This window comes from Leptonotus elevatus, chromosome 12 (genome assembly GCF_054856555.1).
Source record: "Leptonotus elevatus isolate MCC_2025b chromosome 12, RoL_Lele_1.0, whole genome shotgun sequence".
NCBI lineage: Eukaryota > Metazoa > Chordata > Actinopteri > Syngnathiformes > Syngnathidae > Leptonotus > Leptonotus elevatus.
This window is the reverse complement of record NC_141250.1, coordinates 7,046,512-7,063,881: the sequence shown is the minus strand read 5'-3', so window position 1 is coordinate 7,063,881 and position 17,370 is coordinate 7,046,512. Positions and strand designations below refer to the sequence as shown.

At 39.1% G+C, this 17,370-nt stretch overlaps 1 long non-coding RNA gene across 2 annotated transcripts in view; it reads left to right on the top strand.

Moving 5' to 3' along the window:
* LOC147164389 (uncharacterized) overlaps positions 1 to 17,139 on the top strand; it is a 69,107-nt gene extending 51,968 nt beyond the window's left edge. The window contains exon 6 of one of the 2 annotated variants that reach the window (XR_015096696.1): positions 16,545 to 17,139. This is a non-coding gene — a long non-coding RNA (uncharacterized LOC147164389). Of the gene's footprint in view, positions 1 to 2,268; positions 3,162 to 16,544 lie in introns of those variants that run through there. The other variant, XR_015096697.1, reaches the window with a different exon arrangement.
* The last annotated feature ends 231 nt before the right edge of the window (positions 17,140 to 17,370 follow it).

Below are 17,370 nucleotides of genomic sequence, written 5' to 3'. Positions count from 1 at the left end.
AACGAGCTTTTAGTGCAGCGACGCCAAAAACATAATTTGGTCAAAAGGAGACCAGTGTTGTCTGAGGCAACGGTTGTCGGATGTGATTGTCGGGATGCATTTAAAAGGGGATTCCCCCTCAAATCAAATGGAATTATGGAATCATTGGGGATCTCCTGCAAGACTCCGCACATAGGAAATGTAATGAGTTTTGCATGTCTGTGTCAAGGAGCTCTCGATCTCCGAGGCCTGAACGGGGAATGCAGCCCATCTGTTGATTACATGACAGGATCATCTATTAGCGCTTTCGTTGGCGATCCACCGCGGGAACGCTGAGCAAATTGGCTTCCACCACATCATCCCTTCAAATTTTCAATGAAAACGGAAAAGTCCAAATGTCATGCCATGCATAATTTTTTTTTTTTCATGACGTTAAAAAGGTTAGAATAACTATTATTAATACAGTTTACAGGCTTTTAACTCAATAAAACTCACTCACAACCCATTTGGCGACAAGTTTGGGGAAACATTATATTTATTATTTTACGATGTTTCAACAAAAACTATAACTAATCGCAGATTTCATTAGAAGATGGATCAATATATCTATTTAAAAAAACTTTTATAATTACTCGACAGTCTACTGCCGCCATTTGCAGTTTATAGGGCCTGGCCCGGCCCACGAATAGCCATGTATAACTGAAATGCATAGGGGGAAAAAAATATCTTCAAAACATGCTGCATTATTTGGCAGAGCCGATCAATGATGTGATTGATGGATCGGGCAAATAAAGACATTAAAGCTGATTACATGATTTTTCATAAAATTGCAAAATATTGTCCGATCCAGCTGATAAGATCAGTGTAAAGCCAAGTTAAAACAAATCGCTACCGTTCATAAAGACAGGCAAAAGTCTTAGGGAGTCCAAACTTAATCAATTTTCACAAGAATGGGCACAACAGTTTAATTGCTGATGATTTAGTCAATTGTGTAGAATTGATTTATGTCAATAAAGTGCATCTTGTGGTATTTGGTGTAAAACAGAGGTCTGCTCCTACAGCAGCAATATAATGCCAAATTTGTTCGTAGTGTATATGCCCATAGTCACTGAAATAATATGTATGAAAAATAACCTAAAACCATGAATAAACCAGAAAAATCCTACTCTAATGCACTAGTAAAGTCATAATTCCAGTAAATCTTTGTATGATGAGCACTTTTGCCCAAATGAACAACGGTAACTACGGGGGCTACTGAGCATGACGGCATATTCTTAACACGGCTGCGCTAACTAGTTCATAACCCTGAAATGTCTTATGTTGAGACCTACTCATACTTAGCCGCTACCAGTAGAGGCGCTGTCTAATTAAGACTTTGGGTGATGGAAAGTATATCCCATTAACTCATTTACTGCCATTGACGGTTATAAACGTCAAAAAATCATTTGAACTATTTCTATTAGTTTAACAGAAGAGTATGAAAACCTAGATTTGTTTTATTGTAAATTTAGAACAGATGTAAAATTTGTGATAAATCGTGAGTTAACTATTTAAGTCATGCAATCAATTACAATACATTTTTTTATTTAATTTAAAAAAAAATTGCGTAATTAATCGCATGACTTCAATAGTTAACTCACGATTAATCACAAATTTCACATCTGTTCTAAATGTACAATAAAATAGTTTTCTAGGTTTTCATACTTTTGTTAACAAAAGTGGGGAAACAATGTTAAACTAATATAAATTGTTCACAGGATTTTTTAAAGTTTATAGCCATCAATGGCAGTGAATGAGTTAAAAACGATAATAAATAATCAATTGTTATCACGGGAATTTGGTCAAATGTCCGGTTCACAACATTACCTGAAACGATATTTGCCAATTCTATCACTAAATGAATGAATGCATAATTAGAAAGCATTATTTAGATTTCTCCTTATTAAATTAGTCAATCATAGGCTATTATCAAAAGCTTTCCCTTGAAATGAAAAGTGCATCTTGTATTTCAATCACTTTGTAAGCGGGACCAAAAAAAAAGCTGAACGAGTTACATTTATCACATTTCCAGTCGGTGCACTTCACCTTTTTGTCAGCTAACGAGCATAAACTGTCGTTGCCGCTAACGAGCTTCTCGTGGCTGTTGATTTGAATAACAACACGTGCGTCGCAGAGGCAGCACAGAACAAAGTCTCGTCTTCCTCGTTACCCTCACCGCTTGATTGTTCTCAGCCTCTGTGTGAAGACGCATCCTAATATCATTTGCTAATCTGCCACTTTCTCCTCCAGATGCCCCCGTCGCCACTCACTTTCATGTCTGACTGTCGTTCAAAGCCTCATCGTTAATAGGATTTATTCCTCGCTGCGCATTATTTTGTTCCTCCTAATTTGTTTGGCTTCGTTGGCGCGCGAGCGTAAATCAGAATCAAAGCCGGTTTGCCCCGCGCTTTTTCTCCGTCACCTCCGCTAATGGCCTGCCTGGTGGAAGTTTGCGTTGAGGAGAAGCAGACCTGCTGTCTGCCCAAATCACCTTTCCATCCTTTCCTCTCATCATTAACACAAAGAGCTCATTGGCTACCAGCACAAACACCTTCCCAGACCGAACCCCCGGACTATAAATCAGCAAGTTTGGCCGAGCCACGACGACTACACCTTGTTCAACTTTGCAACTTTTGGAATTCGAGACGTTTTCTTGCAATATAGTTTAACACTTCGCACAGACAACCTGTCGCACCCAAGACATGAGCAATGGACACATCGTGAGCATCCATTTTCTGTCTCACTTATCCTGTCAACTTTAGGCGAAAGGCAGACGACACCATGGACTAGAGATAGACCAATATGTTTTTTTTCAGGGCAAAACGGATTTACCGATTTCAATCTGTTTTTGTTATACCCCTACGTAAAACGTGTACAACTCCATTGAAAATAAACAACTGAAATAATGTGGTTGCACAAGTGTACACACCCTGTTAAAACTGGGGCAGTGGGCGTGGCTGGTCGGAGTTTTCCGATCACACTCATTGTTAAATTTTAAGTGCCTCTGATTAAATTTAAGATGTTGTAGTTGGCTTTTTCTCTCTCCTGTATATGAGCTACACTACTTTTGCAGTAACAAGCAATTATGACGAACAAAGATGTGACATAAGTATAGAGAGCCTGTACGTAATGTAAGGGAACAATTTGTGCTGTAGTACCAACCAATGGCAGTTGTGCAAACAATGCGAAGAATCATCAAGCAAAGATAAAATGACCAGTCATGTAGCGAGCTGATGCTACAATAATGGATTTTCAGTCAAACGTTTAAGGAATTGATGGGAAGAGTGAAGAAGCTGTTGGAATGGCTGATGGTTTTAATGTATATAGTTTGATAGTGCCTACCCTGAGGAAAGGAGCTGGATGATGTGGTGACCAGGATGTGGAGGGTCTAAGAGAATTTTGCCTGCCTTTGTCTTGGTTCTTGCAGCGTGACAAGGGGATGTCATACTGTAGATCTTTGTGAACTGTGGGCCTGCGGAGCCCTTTGAGACTCTTTGTGATTAAAGGCTTTACAAATAAACTTGACTTGACTTTTTCCAGACATTTTGGTAGTCACATCTTAGAGAGGAAGTCACGATCCGCAGAGAGCTTCCAAAGCATCAGAAGCATCTCATTGTTCAAAGGTATCAGTCAGGAGCAGAGTACAAAAGAATTTTCAAGGTATTAAATATACAATGGAACACAGTGAAGAAGTCATCAAGTGGAGAAAATATGGCACAGCAGTGGCATTGACAAGAAGTGGACATCACTCCAAAATAGATAAAAAGAAGAGAAAAAAATCAGGGAGGCCACTTCGGAGACAGAAAATCATTCACAGTCACTATTTTAACTGTTCTATTGTGATGACATTTAAAAATAAATGAATATGCAATGTATTGTAGATGTTTAATTTCTTATATCAGGATGTTGTCATTTCTGTCATCCGTTGTATTTCAAGCATTATTATTCTTTAATGCAAACTTTTTCCATTTCAGTCATTGTTGTTCAATGTACATACATTTTTACTGTTTTGAACAAGAATGAGAAAGAATGCTGGACCAGAGAGACAAATCCTCCACAGTTAGCTCAGCGCTAGCTAGCTAGTACGACAGATAAGACATTGATCGCCAGTGTACAGTGAGGCAACCTGGAGGTTAAAGTAAGTTATTTTAAACACAAAAAAAAAGAACATTTTTACGTAGGTGGACGCAATTACCTTAGGGCGTACAGTATTCGCTCACTCTGATGTAAAAAAAGAAAGAAAAAAGAAGTAAATATGAGTCTTGGTAAAGCGCTTTGGACGAGAAATGTAACAATAACAACAATATTGTGATATCGTGATTTTAAAACCATTTGGCCGTCGTCATGTCACGATATTAAAAGCAGCACATCTGTTAAAAAGCACTTCCAGCATCCTCTGGTGGTTAGTTTATTAGTGCAGTTTAATTTTAATTTGGCATGTTTTGGCCTTTTGCGTTTAAGAGACACGCTAATCGTTCGATGAAGGGGAACGTAACATGTTTGAGTTCATCCACAAATTGACTCAATTCACAATGTGTGCATTCATTAACAAGTAAGTGCCTCAATATTAAGTGATATTAGTGATTATAGGTCGTTTATGTTCATTGAGATGAATGCTACCTGTACAATTCTGATCTCAGCTAATTAGCATTGTATAGACGAGACAATTAAAATAAAATGACTAGCCAAGCCTATTTCTCTGTCACGGCTGATACCTGGTATGTACAGAAACACACTGTTGTGCTTTTTCCGCCACAATATGAGCTTTTGTTTTGCAATATTGTGAGTTTTTAATACAGTATCATGAGTGTTTTTTTTAATATTGTCATTTAATATTATGATAATATCGTAACATGTGGTGTCAATAGAAACGCTATATGTGTGCACCATTTACCATTATCAAAATTGTTTGTTTGTTTTTGCTATGACATGTTTAATAGCAAAAGTTCAATTAGTAACCCTTTCAAATTCGGGATTCAGTGGTTCAAAGATAAACAGATATGCAAACAAGGATTTGGTATAAGAGTCCAGTAATCACCATTCTTTTAAACGAAGCTCTTTGTTTAAGATAAGTCATATTTATTTGATTTCAAGAAATATAATAACTAGAGTTCTTGCGTTTAAAATGCCCAACTTTTTGCTTTTGCCACTGAAACCGAGATGAAAGATGTTGAACGCAACACTTTTGCAAGCAATATAGTTTGGCACTTGCCAAAGACAGAACTGAGAACAAAATAGCCTAAACGCTCGCATCCGACAGACGCAGAGACAGCGCGGAACAATGGAGCGCAGATGATTGTCATCTGTCCATCATGTGAGCGAGGCGAGCCGCTTGCCAGACGGCGTGACGCGTAATGCGATCGGACAGTGCTGTGACAGTGAGCTGTGACCTTCAGCTGCCTGCCGACTCCAACGCCGCCTTCCCGGGTTCCGGCGGGGGCGCTGATGCCACTGATCAATCGGGGCATTGGCACCCGTCACGTCAGATCCACTCGCCGTCCATTTCCCGTCTCTTTTGTCATCGGGCCGGCGTTTTCCTTCCGCTAGTCAATCACTCACCGCCAGACGCAGAAGTCTCATAGATTCACCTTCACTTTTTCTGCACGTAAACTCTCACGTCTTATTTTTTTTTAAGGTTACGGTCTTTCATCGTCTCAAAGCAACTCGCCAGGAATTACAGTATTTGCACAGAATTTATACCGAACATACGCAATCAAGGCCCCCATTAGGTTTTTCTTTCATGTTGCTGAAAGGAAATGCAAATGAGATTAGATAGCACGAGGGCCACAAGGCTCATTTGGCCCCCTGCGACTGGAGACGGCTAAACGCTCCGATTCCCCTCACGCTCGGCTCCTCGGGCCACGTCCCCCTTTTGTTGAACCCAAACCAGCTGCGTTAAAGTAGAAAGCTGCCTCTCGCGGGAAAGTTTCCCCCGCACAATCCCTCTGGAGTGACTAAGGCTACTCCAGCTCTAAGTGGGCATGCTATTGTTTAGAACAGCGCAATTACAAAGAGATCTGTGCATCCGCCTGAGGTTTAGATTCATGGCCCGCGCGGGCCTTGGCAGCTAGGGTGGTAGAACATGAACCAAGGGTCCGAACACTTAGGTGTGCAAAACGGCAGCTACATAACTTCGCCCTGAATCGGATTGGTGCAATCAACTCAAACATTTTCCCATGTGTCGTTACGGCGCAGTTGCTAACAAGGGCCGATTTCAGGAGAGACTGATAAAGCGGCGGGGAAAGAATCGAGTATGTTTGAAAAAGAGGAAGGGTCACTTGCAGGCCAAAGGGAAGGTGGTTGTGTCTGGTTACAATTAGTCTGTCTGCTGTAAGTTGCTTTACCCTGCTTGGAAAAACATTTTCCCGCCTTTTTTTCCTGTTTGGCTGTTCTATATGAATGGCACCAACACAGAGTTGGAGGACAAATTCCATCCATCCATCAATTTTACTGCATTTTATTTTGTTGAGGTTTTTGGATAACCTATTAAGTACACAACTATTGTTCAGTAATGTTAAAATGGGATATGGTGGAATAAAAGGCTTGTAATATCTGTTACAAGTAGAGAATAAAATGCAATTTTGTTACAGATTTTTTGCCAATATGAGAAAAAAAAACAAAGTACAGACACTTTATTCGCTTTAGTGGGCCACAAATGCTATGACAGACTGGATCTGGCCTAGAGTTTGACACCGTTGCTCTATTCCAATCTGCAACCCTAACCTCCATAAAATCTGAATACCAATAAATATAGGTGCACATCTGCTTTTGATTTACTCCTTTATTGGGGCTTATTAACTCATATAACAAGTCAAATGTAACTAAACTGTAAAATGTAACTAAACTAAAAAAAAAAAAAAAATTGGCAACTGTGTATAATTTATGGCACCATTACTGGCTAAACACCATCTTGTGTGCGCATGGCAGCAGGCCGCGTTAATATGGCCTCGTTTAGGCAATCTCATTAAGCAAAGTGCTTTTATGAGATGTGGTTACGATTCTTTAATGAAATAAGAGTTAGGGGGGTGTTTGCAAACTCATAAAGAGAGTTATTTTCATTTCCTACGCTTTTAACTATCCCCCGAAAAGTGTTCGGTAATTAAGAGTCCTGAAAGTGTTTCATAAAATGGCACACATTTCGAACACTTTCAGAGGAAAAGGTGCCTTTATCTTACGCTGTCTCACCAGGGATCAGTGAGGGGCGGCTGTTCAACTTTTTCCTCATTTAATTTATTACCACGTGTTTCTCATAGACTTATGACCTCCACATGTTAGTTTCTAATCATTAGCAGTGCTTTCTGTAAGTTATTTATAATGTATCACAATTAGGGCTGAGTATTTGACTAAATGTGCTTGATTCATTAAGAGGCCAATTGAATTCAACATTTGTTATATCTTATTTTTAAGGTAAAATGTCTTTAGATGTTCTGTACTTCTTAAAAGCCTCACATGGAAAAGTGTACTAGTGATGACTTTTCATCTGGTTTGTCCAATGTTTTTGTGATGTCTTTATCAAATTAAGCAAATAAATAATAATGCAATGCATCTACAAGGATTGCCTATAGATTAAAAAAAAAACAAAAAAAACTTATATATATGTCTAAATGAAGCTTTTCACTTCACTTCGACATGGCACTAAGATGCCAACATTTTTTTGTCAAAGTAATACTTTGGTTAAAAACAAATCTGTGAATAGGTGAATTTGCAAATGCCAAAACATCATTCTCCTGAATCGGGCCCATAACCGTGATAAAGCAGAGTGATTAGCACTACACGTAAAGTAGAGATGCTAACAGCATAACGTTTGTACCACAAGTGAGATCACAGATTAGGCGCCGTTTCTGATCATTTCGCTTTTGGACAAAATGTGAGTCAGTGAGATGCTTTCTGCCCTCTGTTGTATTTGTTTCCATAACAACCGACAACCACAACATTCCCCAAACCCGGGGAATGGGAATGACGAGTTATCTTTGGCCCAAACCCTTGTCGTAATTGTGGCCGTCGTCACACACGTGTCGCTATGGCTTAATGGTGAGTTGAACAAAGTGTCAGAGTTTATAGTAAGTGCTGTGCCCTGATGATATTAACATGAACGTAAAAACAGTCATGAAGGCTTGATCATGTGGTTACATGTCGTGTTCACCATAATTTGCCACTGCTCCACATTTAATTGGCCCAAATTGGAGCTCTCACCCCAACTTCCATGATTCGTATGCTGCTCTTACAGTGCCGCAAACCCAAGTCGGTTATACAGTCAGCATGCAGTAACTTTCCATATGAAAGTGATTACACATATATGTTGATTTTCTGTGTGACTGAAAGAGAAAGTCCGCTGTATTTGAACAAACAAAATACAAAATCACGCAGCATGGCTATTATCACCTCAAATAGCAACACTTTCAATACTTTGCCATAGCCATGTTTTGGTTCCAAACATAGGCCATAAATAGTATCATGGAGCAGCGAATGAGCGACAATGGATTTATGACATGAAAAATCTCGACGAGACTCGGACAAACAAACAGTAACAAGACGTGACAAGAACAATGATCTACTGAAAGAAAGCAGGGAACCAAAAAAATAATAAACTGACGAGACAACAAGAGACACCTGGACAAGTGGCTGTGGGAGCTGATTGTTGTTTGATTGATTTGTTTATTGAACATATAAAGATAAAACATATAATCAAGTAGCAGGAAAAAAAATCAAGATTTAAAAGAAGAGGGAAAAAAAACTTATGCAAGCATATTTAGTCATTAGCACAGCTTACATATTCAAAAGGGAGTAAATGAATGATTGGATGACACAAGGGTTGACGAGCACAGGTGGACACAACATTGAACGAGACATACATTGACAAAAGGACAGAAGCAAAATATGACAACTAAAACCAAATCATCAAAACGCATGATGACATTGAGATTTTCCATTATGGTTTCTAATTTCCTTTTGACTATATCCAGTTAGATTGTTTGTAAAGCATGATTTATTTTTTTATTTTTAAAAATAAAATAGTCAACTATAATTGCCAAGTGTAGTTTGACCTTTTTACTTCTGTGCGGCCAAACAAACAAAAAACATAATAAACCTCAAAAACTCATTTCATTTAATGTTGTCAGTTATTTTTTTTTTTTTTTGGTTATTTTTTAAAGCTCTCTATTTTTTTATATTATTTTATGAACACTTTTTTTCAGTTTGTTATTTTTCTTAGTTAACTATATTAATAACCTTTCCACAGATACATTATCATCACGATAGTATTATAATTGATAACACTGCATGAAAGCAAAGCATGTCTTTCTCTGTAAATGAATCTCACAATAACCTCACTCTGCAAGAACACAATACTTATAACTGTCCATTGAAAAGATCTGCCCCAAAAATCGACACGCCTTTCATGTGTCGATAATGTATCACAACAAATAGTGATATGATATGTTGTACTATGGAGATGCAGTATGATAATTGACACATTGCACCAAACTACAATACAATCGAATGGGAAATGTTTCAATATTGTACAAATAGCATCTGGCTGTAGTGTATGACAACAGATAGCGATACAATTATACGGGTCGCTTTTGTACATGGCTGCGACATGAACACACACGGAGTCAGGAGCACTCCCAAATAAAAGTAAGAAATGAGTGTAAGCTGTAATTCGTACAGGGCTGATGTGAGCATGTGTGACAGGCCAAATCCAATAGCAGCGGCGGGGCTGACAGGCCTGACATGAGTCTTGCCTCGCCGGCCCCCTTAATTATGCATGGCCCAGTGTTTCCCCCGCATCTTAATTGAATCACACTGTCTGAAACTTGTTACTTCCAATTTGTTGCATTTGATTTCTGACATCGGTGCGGTTCCGTCATGAATTATGCAGATGGCAGGACCTTTTAATTGCCGGCGTTATTAAAACAAAACTAATTGCGGATGATTAAAATGTGACGAGGAAGGTTTTGAGGGGGTGCGGCGTTTCTGCTCCAGCCAAACAATGATTGGCTGTCAATCCTGTCGAAGGAGTTATTGTGTTGTGATTGGAACCGTCACCTTGGCTGGAGTGCGTTGCGGGGTTAAATGGAGCGACATCATGCGGGTGAACGCCACTATAAGGTTGATATACTTTAGCTGCTCATGATTCCACGTACATTTGTAGACCTTGTAAAAATTGTTCTAGCCAACGCTGGTTAACCGACAAAACGTTGGCATTCTCATTTCAAAATGATAACTTTGGATTAGAACTAATGTAACTTGTCAGCATCATGAAACCTTCATTAACTGTACAGGCAAGGCAGGCCATTCTTTGTGGAGTTTGCATGTTCTGCCCTTTCTTGTGCGGATTTTCTCAAAAACATTCATGTTAGGTTAATTGAGTTCTGTAAACTGCCCCGTAGGTATAAATATGAGTGTGAATTGTTGTCTTTAGAGTTATGACACAAGCACATGAGAAAATGGATGAACTGTGCGGTCAAGATTCTTTTAACGGTTTCTGAACAACTTCTTCATTTACTCAGCAATTTTCTCAGCAATACCTCATCACCGGTTTTGCGAAGCTCTTTTTGTTGCTTTTATTAAGGGTCCTATATACTGTACAGTACTATAAATGAATGTTTGATTGATTGGTAGAAATGCAAAAAGAAACTAAAGCAGACATCTGTAGCTTTGTGGTTGTTCATTGTCATTGTACTAATATACTATTTTTGGTCATGTAAAAAACAACAACACATAATTTCAGTGCAATAAAAATGGCACTTGTTAGCTAATACATGATATTAGTGATGGGAAAACGAAGCTTCGTGAAGCACTTGTGATATTTTTTGACTCCCCTAGATGGTGCTCTTGGTTTAAATATAAAGGCTAGTGCAAAGGAAATTGATTACATTTCCACTGTATCTTTCAACCAAGAGTGGCATCTAGAGGAGTAAAAAAATATTACAAGTGCTTTATGAAGCTTCATATTTCCATCACTACATGCTATGTATGTTAGCATCGGCTTGATTTCATATTTGTTATTGCACATTTACACATTTGTGGATTTTTCTTTCCCCACCCCCTCCATTATTCGCCAACCCTGTGTTCAAACCAAAGCAATGAAAGCATCACTTTGCTCCCATCTTGTGGCATCTTGGGACTAAAGAACGATGTTGAAATAAGTTGGGAAGTTTTGTTTTAACAAGAAATAGTATGTTTTCCATCTTGTTGTATCTACAGGCTGTATAGGCAATTCTAAACCTTTTTATGGGCAGGGGCATCAATTACAGGTTTTTGCTATTCACAGCAGGGCTTGATTTCTACTACACGCAAATAGCAGGGTTTTCTGTAATTAATTTATTGTGTCGGCCATATTGTATTCAGCAGGCTAATTTTGTATCCTACTTTTAATCTATGCCATCACTGGTACCCTTATGTGGTGGTTTCACCAAAACAATGTGCAAGAAAAAGCAATATCCATCGTAAATGCTGTCAAGAGATTTTCTGTCATGACATATCATGTCACATATGATGATAATTTGAACACCAAAGTTTTGTTTGACTTTTTGAACGTTCCACTCGTACCACTTCTACCTCCTTTAACACCAACCACACTTTCTCTGTCATTGATTTGCTCTTTGTGCCTTTTGATTAGCTCTCCTTCCCGTAATTGTTTGACTCGCCCATTTATTGCATCGAAAATTGCTTTTAAATTGTCTGCTGTGGATGCATAGGATCTACAGACGCAGACTTAAATGAGCACTCATTGAAATTCATTCTTTTCATGTGCATTGTCAGGCAAAAGTAATAAGTCTTTTGGATTAAATATGTGAGCGTGCTCCAAAAAAGTCGAATAAATCAATTTGGCCTGAAACATTTCAAAAAAACAATTGCATGGTGATGAGTGTTTCAAAGAACTTTATATGCTTTGATCCCCTTTTTCCTTGCTACAAAACATTCTCAACCAGGGGCGAAGTGGCCATCGGGAATTTTGAGACAATTCTGAACAGCCGGTCTATTCCAGGCCAAAAATGTTGCTCATCAGCGCCGGTCAGAAATCCTTGCCAACCAGCTTACCATTATTTTTGTGAATGAAAATCAATTACTGTATTTAAGTAAAGAAAGACTTTATTTTCCACAAAGCATTCATTATCAAACATTACTGTTAAAAATACACTTCCAATAAAATCTTGACAAAGCCAGTTATAATTTTTCTGTTGAGTTTGGTAAGTGAAGTCTAGAAAGACTGTTTTTATTTTTCATAAAAAGAGGTAGCCTATGTACGTTAAGTAAAGACTACCATTATTTTTGTAAAATGATAAACAAATACTGTACTGTATTTAAGTAATGAAATACATTATTTTCTATAAAGCCTTCATTATCAAACACTACTGTTAGAAATTCACTTCCAATAAAATATTGACAAAACCGGTTCTCATTTTTCTGTTGATGCGGTGTTGTTACGAGCTGCTGAATGAAACTTAAAAAGTAACTTGTAATCAAATGTAGTCACTTTTCTGTAATTTTGTAATGAGTAAAATAACGAAGTTACTTTTAAATGAAGTAATCAGTAAGGTAACTAAGTACTACAGTAACTAAAATGCTTTAAAATCAAGTAATGATTAAAGTAGCTAAGTTACTTTCAAATCAAGTAATCAATAAAGTAACCAAGTTACTTTTAAATCAAGTAATTAGTAAAGTAACTACATTACTTTTAGATCAAATAATCAGTGAGGTAACTATGTTACTTTTAAATCAAGTAATCAGTAAAGTAACAAAACATTAAATAATTTCAAAATCAAGTAATTAGTAATGTAACTCAATTACTTTCAAGTCAAGTAATCGGTAAAGTAGCCAAATTACTTTTAACTGAAGTAATCAGTAAATTAACCAAGTTACTTTTTCAAGGTAACTGGCAACACTGAACATAAGCACACACTTATTTCAATCATGTGTGCGTGGGGCGAAATGAGCCCTCATGTTCGCCTGATGAGGGATTGAACAAGTGAATTGTGCCTGCAGGGCACTACAGCGCAGCACCTGACTGTAAGGTGGGGATCCTCAAGGCTGCGCTGCGTACGTGGGACCTCACAAATGTCTGCAAGTCATTACCACACGTGAAGAGGGGAGGGGGGGGGGGGGCGCTCACTTTGGTTTCATGAATGCTCAATCAACTCAATAGGACAGCTTAAGTTTCTCTCTTCCTGCCGCTCGGAGCACAATTGAGGGCCCACAGGCGCTGGCGGGCTGCATTCAAAGGCCTCAGACAAAAGAACACGTCGTTTCACCTCGGAGGGAGCAGCACATGAAATGTGTCGTAATGGAAAAGACAGAACGGTGTAAAGCATGAAGGTACTGAACGAAAGCTGATCATAGCCTTACTAAAGCAGTCAGGTTTATTGCAGCAAAATCAAATGCCATCGCCAGTGGCGGAATGGAACAATACACAAATACTTTGTTACTGTAACGAAGTAGATTTATTCAGGTATTTATCAACAAACAAAACACAATTATTAATTAACTTTTATAGCTATTGATAAAAGGAGCATGAATTTATTCATTTAAACATGCTTAGCAGTATTGCAGATGACCTACAAGAGCCAACGAGGTTCTTCTCATAGTTGAGTCAATTTTTTTTCTTTCCTGTTCCTCCGGGCTGGCCGCCAAGGCTCATCTACTGAGACGACAATTAGAGTCATGTTCCATCCAAGTTCGGTGGGACAGGCGGCGTCAGCCACCAGGAGAGGAGAATGCACAACGACAGCGAGTAATATGTGATCCATTCGGATTTGCCGTGGCGTTGTGAACCTTGCGCTGACCACCATAGAGGGAAGATGTGCGGGTTCAACGAGAGGCCTTAACATCTCCGCAGTCATTTTTCGAAATAAACCATCCCTGAGTCATTCCTATTTTCTTCTGCCTTTCTTGGGCTCTGCGTCCTCTCGCACATAAAACTGGATTCATTTGTGAACTTGTAACAATGGATCGTAGTGTAGGAAATCACCTGGCATGTGACACAAAATATCAAGTGGATGAAAGACCTTTTTTTCTTCTTCATTTTATTGCACCGTGTGGCGGCCAACATTACAGATGACATAGCGATCATCTGCGACTCGGCTCTGATGCGCACTTAACAAATCTAAAACGTACAGCAGGTTGTCAGACATTTTGGCATGACTCTTTGCTTTGCTACACTCCCTGAAACCGAAACGAATTCATTTGTTCGGTCTTTGATTTATTAGTTTAATTCATTCCATGTCCAAGCACATTATTCAATTTAATCGTATATCAAATACTTTTTCCCCATCGAAATGAACTGAACTGCCGTTTCCAGCACCCCCCCCCCCAAAAGCACCACTATTTGTATTAATTTTATTCATTTCAAGCAGAACATTGTAAAATGTAAATTAGATAGGTTAGTGGGTGTTTGGGTAGATTGAGACAAAAAAAAAAGGTTTCTCATTTCATACCTGTTTTTGTTATAGGGCTATTTGTGCTTAGTGCAAGTCTGGCGTGAAGTATGGTCTAACTGCGCAGGGGCAGTTAAACCAGGTGTTGGTATTTTCACAACACATCCCCAGTTTGAGGCAGTTATAAATGGGCATTTTGTGCCATTGTGTGCGTTAACATAGCCAACATGTTTCTCAGCCAACCGAAGCGGCTCTTCTCATTCCCTTTAAAATGGCCGCACAAGTGGTGTGCAGACTCGCTGGGCACGAATAAAGAGCCCTTTAACAAAAGCATGTATGATATAAAAAAAATTTTTTTCAAGTGGCCGTGTTATAGAAAGTATCTAATCCAAAGTTTTGCAGACGTATCAGAATGAAATATTTTAATACATACTGTTGTATGTAGCCTACTGTCTTTTGAAGAGATCTCAAAGTGTACGCTAGAGCTCTGTGGGGAGTGCGTAAACATTGTGTGTTGGCAAGCGGGTTTGTCAACCTTATAACCCGGAAGTGGGTTCCCCATAACTGGATGTGTTAGTAGTTACTGTAGTTAGCAAGCTAAAGAACTTTAAATAAAGTAGACAACCTCTGTATCAAACTTCTGTCATGTTACGTATGGTAAAAAAAAACAGACGCCCTAGTTAGCTTAGCTTTAGGATGTCACTGATGTGGTGTGGAGGAATTATTTTGTATGACACTAATAGGTGAGATAACTGACTTGGATTCTACCCTTGGCCACAAGGCGGAGTGGGATTCTGCTTATAGTAAAGTAAAACGTGTTGACGTTTTAGGAGTTAAAACAGCTGCTATACTATACAGTTCAATAGATTAAGTTGGCAAATAAGTGACTTTGTAAAGCTCTTTGGGCACCCACCGTACAATGTACAAATAAAGGGCTTCCCTTTACTAAATGCTATTCTCATCTGCAGTTGAATATACAGTATAAATGCCCCCAGCCATTATTTTGGGATTTGCCACATGCATCACTTTGTTAAACTGTCATAATGGCATGTCACTCAAAAGAAACATGCTGAAGGTAAGACACCTGTCTGGCTCTTTCAGGAAGTGCGAAAGAGGAGACAAGTTTTCATTCCTTGTGGCTTCCCATCAAGCGAATCACTCCATAATTGCTGTCAATATCTCCCAAGCAAATATCCCACCCAAGGAGCAAAAAGCAGTTTGGGCTGTGAGGTGGCTTCCCCAACAGGCCTCTGGAGGATTCGGCGAACGCCACCATAGCCAAAACCTCCACACCCTACTCCACGCACCTCCCCTCCCTCTTTGTTGTTTACCTCTCATTGTCACCAATCCCGACAACGTGCCGCATGCGGGAGGGAATCAGAAGGCTGCGAGCCGATGGCGCTCAGAAACAGAGAGGCGGATAATTGAGAAGATTACGCTCGACATGCCTGCTAGGATTTGATGATGTGAAGGGTTTTTCAAGTGGTGAAAGTTTGCCTCCCGACTGTCGCGCGACGGGTATAAGACACAAAAGGCTTTCACACCCCCAACCCCTAAAAAGACATGCAGATGTTGACATGTGTTTACTCCACATGCCTTGTCAACCACTTTGGCAGATTCACATCCAAGCGCCTCAACTTTCCTTATGAAGGCGCCGCCAATGTGACACTCTCGTCATTTTAAGAACATTTAGAGCATGTCCTACATATTATGGAACCTCTACGGTTGAACACAATCAGTTAAGGGACACTTTTTCAACCTCAAAACGCTTTTATCTATAGGAAGTAATGGAAATAGAGCGAATCATCAAACAGTGGCACTCATAAAACAGGTATAAAGTGACTCACTGTAAATAATGACACATTTAAACAGAACGCTATGTTAGCTTTTAAGACGAGTAACGGAAGCACGAGATGTGTTAGCTTGCTAGCTAGTCAGCGGCTACTAGCTAATGTTGGCAGTCATCACTGCACTTTGCCATCTTTTTCATAATTTTTTGAATTGAGCTCAAGTGAGGTTTTGTTATCCTCCTGTGGTTTTTCTTTTTTCAGACAAAAAAAAGGTTGTGCTTTACTTTGACTAGTTTCTGCGACGACTGCCGCCTTCCTCAGAAGCTGTCAAACTGACAGTTGTGATGTGTCTTATTAGCTGATGTTCCTGGACGTACCCGGCGTGGCGGAGCTGCCATGTGACGCTCCACGCCGACTATGCCCTCCGTCGTCTGATGATATCCGGAGAAGCGGATCCCATGTGTGGGAAAGTTGAAAAGTTCCTTCGTCCCTTTTTAGTGTTTCCAGTCCCCGTTTCCTGATCTCTATTGCTTCTTTTATCCATCTTTTGTATTTTTGTTCTTCCGTTCCAATGGCGCTTGCTTTGTCCCAGTCCATGATGTGGTTTTCTCGTTTGCAGAGATCTGATATGGCGGATTTTAGGGTTTCTTGTGTGGCCCTTTCATTTTCTGCTCTGGTGTAATGTGTTGCTGTTTGTTTGTCACATTCCTTTTGGTGTTCTTTTTTTCTTATGTTGAAAGAGCTTCCTGTTTCCCCAACATAGGTTTTATTGCAGGTTTTGCATGGTATTTCATATATTATATTGAATTTATTGTCTTGATGTATACTGTCCTTTGGATGCACTATTTCCTGCCTTAGTTTTTTTGTGTGGCTTAATTATTGTACCTATATTGTGTTTTCTCATTGCTTGCTGTATTTGTTCTGTGACACCTCTAATATATGGTAATGTTTTCCTTGTATTGATTGTCTCTTCTTTCAAGTTGTTTCTTTTGTCTCTTTTGTTTATTTTTTTACCAGATTTTTTATTTTTCTATTGCCCATCGTGGATAGGCTTCTGTAGTTTGTACTAGTAGTTGTGATAAATAGTCACAAAAAACGCTGTTAATCTTAACAAAATACTCTAGCAGCACTACCAATACAAAGATAGCATTAGCTGACGTTAGCCGTTTCTTTGATCCTTCCTC